The sequence below is a fragment of the Temnothorax longispinosus genome, unplaced genomic scaffold (assembly GCF_030848805.1).
Source record: "Temnothorax longispinosus isolate EJ_2023e unplaced genomic scaffold, Tlon_JGU_v1 HiC_scaffold_43, whole genome shotgun sequence".
NCBI lineage: Eukaryota > Metazoa > Arthropoda > Insecta > Hymenoptera > Formicidae > Temnothorax > Temnothorax longispinosus.
The window spans coordinates 49163-54441 of record NW_027270264.1 but is presented as its reverse complement, the minus strand read 5'-3'; positions in this window follow the sequence as shown (position 1 = coordinate 54441).

Sequence of the window (5279 nt, the reverse complement as noted above, 5' to 3'; positions counted from 1 at the left end):
TGCTGCATCTTCTTCTTCTCCTTCTTGTATCCCTAACTTAGATCCGTCCTTATTCATACAGGGCATAGTACCACAGTTTATTATATTACTTTGGAGCCTCCAGCTCCAGCGCCCTTGTTGCACCTCGATAACCTCCGTACTCCGTTACTCCGTAGCTGGCGTGAGCTGTGACGTCAGCTGACGCATGCGCACGACGCTCCCGCGCGGGCCGAAAAACCCACGGCGTGACAACACTGCGAGTGGCCCTGTTATTGACGTAAATGGCCGCAAGGCCGTCATGACTATGGAACCATAGCTGGTATGGCTATGTGTTCTGGCGGGTTCGATCGCGCAGACAGCAGCCCCCCATTCTCTCTAGAATGGTGAACAGGAGGTCCTGGGCCTCCTTGCTACCGTTCAAATTTAGCTGTAGGCACAGGGTCATCTCTGTGCCGGCACACGACCATTGGCACGGGTTCCTACGTCTTCCTCGAATCGGTTCAACGCTCGTACAAATATTAAGTGAGCCAGCCGGTGGTCGCTGGGTCTTCCGGCCTCCCTGCAAATGACACAGCGGGGATCCTCCCTGCAATCACTGATTTGGTGACCACGTTCGCCGCATCTAAAACAAAGCACCCGTGCGGTCCTCCGAAAAACTGCACGTGGTGCGGACATGACCATAGCGCCAACACTTGAAGCACTGTACAGGCCTCGCCTCCAGTAACTCAACTCGGGCAATGGTCCAACCAATTTTGGATTTTATTTGTTGCCGATATTTTGATGGCTGCGGAAAGGGGGCATTTAACCAAACGGAATTGAGTCCGTTGTTCATTTTTCGAATGTTACCTAGTTTGACGAGGTGTTCGTCGCAGTCACCAACCACTAGACTTTCGTTCAGTATCTCTGTCGGCGAAATGGAGTCATCAAAGCTCCAAATTCGCAGTTCACCCATAGTAGTAGGACGAGTGATGCGGTATTGTTGACGTCAAGAACTTCCCGAGTTTACCACGAGTGAGTCAGCCTTAGTAGTGCCGTCCGCGCCCGGGATCTCGATGATAATCCCTCCATTGATACCGCGTCTAATCTTGGAGGTCTCAATTCCAAGGGTATCTAAATTTATATTTTCGCGGGCCTTCTTCAGGATGTCAGCATAGCTAACGTCATCCTTGAGACTCGTAATAGACACCGCGGCAGTTTTAGGCGGTCTACGTGAACGAGTGGTTCGAACGAGGAGCGTCTCCGAAACCCCCGTCGAGATCCTTCTTTCCGAGTCGTCCTTCATAGGCAGTGCAGAGGTTGCGGACCATAAACTCCCCATCACCGAGACCCCATTGTTGGATAAAAGATGTCTTCTTTATTCTTTTCTTCTTAGGAGGTTCCTCCGATTTCGAACCGCATTCGAAGTACCTCCATGTTGGCCACCAATTGTTGGATCTGTTGATTCATGCATTCCAACATATGATACGAATCGTTATCCTCTTCCGGGTAGATAACATTAGTCTCTTTGTCCGCTTTCCTGTTCCCACCGGAAGGAGATCTCTTCTTATATGAGCTAGGAACCCCAACTGCATCCGTTTCCGATCCCGAAGCACTAGTGGGATATTTACGCAACTTGACCGTTCTGTCTCGTAGTATCTCCGAAGAGATAACTCTAGGTTTTCTCTGTGGGAGAGGGGGAAAGTCTTCGACGCGAGTTAATGGTTCTCCAGCGTTTGTCTTGCGAGTATCAGCAGAGTTATTTCAGAAAACCTTTAAAGGAGATCCTCTCATGTTTGCGGAGTCTCTCATACTTTTCATCTCTCTACGGAGCATTTCCATGTCCTTGCAGAGATCTTCGTTCTCTTTGCGGAGAATGGAGTACTCCTTCTTCTGGAGCTCCTGCTCGCGAGTAACTTTGCGCAGTTGTGTAGTCAGATTTTTGTTCTGTATTCAAGATCTGCTACGTCTCTAGTGGCACCCAGGCGTTCACGATAGATGTCCAAGATTTCGCCTATATTTGAGATCCCATCTCTGAGGTATCCAGAAAAGTTTCCTTTAATATTTTTACTACTATTTCTGATGTTCTCCATTTTTTGGAGACATTCAGTAGCGCATTTGTTCAGTTGGTCCGAATCATAGGAACGTAGGTTATTAGCAGCCACCGGCTGTATAGAGAGCCTATGTTTGGATGTTGGCACCGGAGTGTAGATCTCATTCTCCGAGGTTGTGTATCTTCTTTTCAGGGGTTTAGCCGTGTTTTCCGGAGAGTCCGAGGGAAATCTCGCCTTCCTCTTATCCCTATTTGGAGTAGGTGGAGGGATATCTTCGTCATCATCATCGTCATCGATCATAACCACGTCTCCCACCAACTGCTGGTCACGATGCACTGATCCCTCCGAATCAGACACACCAGGAAGAGCGAAAGTAGGATCAGTCCTTACGTCATCCGAAGCCAGAGGATCCTCGGTTGTAATAGTATCCGTAATAATCTGTCTGGCAAGATTAACACCTTTATCATAGTCTTCTTCTTCCATCTCCACCACCTTGGTGGCTTCCTTCGTCTTATCTGTATTGGCAGCTGCGCCTGTCCAATCAGACGCAGTGCTATTTGTGTACTGAGCCCATCGCTTGATTCTGGGACAAGCCCATCGACACGGGGTTCGCTGGGACTACAACCCCCCCGCGCCGGTCTTTGGGTCTCCGAACCCCCTGAGACGGTAAGTTTATTCTCTTTCTTTGTACCTTTCATATTGTTTGTTTCGTTATTTCAGGGGTGTGCTCCCCTTAGGACTAAAATTCGGATGCACCTCGTCCATGGCGCATCCTAGGACCGCTCATTAAAGATTGCGCAGTGTCCGGCTGCGAATCTTGCAGTCGGATGTAAGACTGCCAGTTTCATTATCCCACGCAGAGAAGAGCAGCACGAGGGATTGATTTAAGAATAATCGTCGAAGATTATTCAATATTAGACTCCAGAGAGTCAAACGTCCATAGTAGTGACTAATATTTAGTCTTTACCCATCTATATTCCTATATATACAACTCAGTATGTACGATTTAAGAATAATCGACGAAGATTATTCATATTAGACTCCAGAGAGTCAAACGTCCATAATAGTGACTAATAATTTAGTCTTTACCCATATATACATCTATATATTCCTATATTTACAACTCAGTATGTACGCATACGGTTCGTTTAACTAAAAATTAAAACTATAGTCTATTGTAATATCAATTTGTTCATAATCTGTCCTACTTATCAGATTTTTACAGATTTTACTCAATTGTATTATTCGTCGTTGAATATCAGAGAGAAATGTAAAGCATTATTTTCTGAATATAAATAAATAAGTAGAATCATCAAGAAAGCATGAATTCAATAATGTGATTATAGATCTAACATCATAGAGATAGAACTTTAAAGATTTGCATACATGTAAGTCCGCCTTAAGGTATTGACATGTGGAGATGAGTTACCTATCATGGTTCTCAAGACTCATGCTCCAATGATAGTAATAATCAATAATAGTACGCACGCGTGTCTTACGTAAACCTACCTTTCGGTGAACAATTCGATATAAAATTCGGTTCTATAAATAAACAAATTAAATAGGAATCGGTGGGTGGAGTGATATATATGTATAATACAATGTAATATCGCGCATTTTTAAACATGGACAAACATAAACAAAGAAGTCCAAATATGATGTAATTATATATCAATAAATAAAAAATAAATAATAACAGAAGAAAGAAAGAGTTGGTGTATATATGTATTTTATTTCTTCTTCCGTCCATTTAGATCCTGTAACAGATGTTAGTCGTAATAGATAGTAATAATAATGCATCTCAACGTGTGCTCCAAGAGGTTATGTTACCCCATATTATTCATTGATACTATTCATTTGTCATTTAATGTCAATGTAAGCAATTGTTTAAAACACACGTTGAGAAAGCCTAACTGTGGACCTCTCTGTGTTTATACAATAAACAAACAAGAACAAATAAACAAGGAGGTAGTACCCATTGCAAAGCAAAGTAACGGGACATGAGTCTAGTTATCTAAGATTAAGTTTATATCTCAAAGTGAAATAAGTGAAATAAGATCAGGATATTGCTTCTGTTATGTGTAGCTATTGTTATATAACATTGTCAATTTATCTCTAACTCAAAATGCATCTCTCTATCATGCATAGCCAGCAGGCGCTACATAATCAAGGTGTGATCTTTAATGTGTAAATTTATCTGAATCGTATAGCAGAACACGAAATATGCAAAAGTCTCAGTCAAGATACAAACAGTTGTTATTAATTAATGTTGCCAGTGTACAAATATCCCAGAAAACAGACGTCTTACAATACTTGGTGGTGAAACCACCTGATGCCCAAGGTATAATTCAACTGCCAAGAAAATTTGACTATGTGTATAAGGAGTGTAAAATATATAATAAATATTACTTTTATAATATGTAAATATTGCTATTCAGTGTTATTAATGTGAATTTGACCCAGAAAAATGTCATTCTTCCACACACAATGTCCACACCCCTTCGACATCGAAACACAATGCCTAGTATGTGAGTTTACTGATTTTATGTGGCAAAAATGTAAAGTATATTAGAGAAATAGATTGAAATATGTATAATTGTTAATGATTAACATTTCCAATGCATGTCCATACCAGAATATGATCATCTTTGAAGGTCTGTTAGTTAGACCATTTGATATTAAAATATGACTTGAACAGACAAGAAAAAACTGATTATAAGTATCAAAGAGTATAAAATACATAGTAATATTGCTTCTGTCATGTTTAAATTTAACTGTACAGTGATATTAATGCAAATTTGAGCCAGAAATATGTTCATTTTCCAAGATATGATATTCAGATCCTATGATATTGAAACATGATATTTAGTATGTGAAATAACTGAGTTTATGTAACAGAAATATGAAATATATGAGAAGAATTAATTAAAGTATGTATAATTGTTAATAATTAACATTGCCAAAGTATGTAAACTCCAAATATGGTCATCTTTCAAGGTCTGATAGTTAAACCATTTGATGATAAGATATGACCTGAACATACAAGAGAAAATCAATTATAAGTATCAAAGAGTGTAAAATACATAGTAATATTACGTCTGTCATGTTTAAGTTTAACTGTTCAGTGATATTAATGCAAATTAGAGCCAGAAATATGTCGTTTTCCAAGATATGATATTCAGATCCTATGATATTGAAACATGATATTTAGTATGTGAAATAACTGAGTTTATGTAACAAAAATATGAAATATATGAGAAGAATTAATTC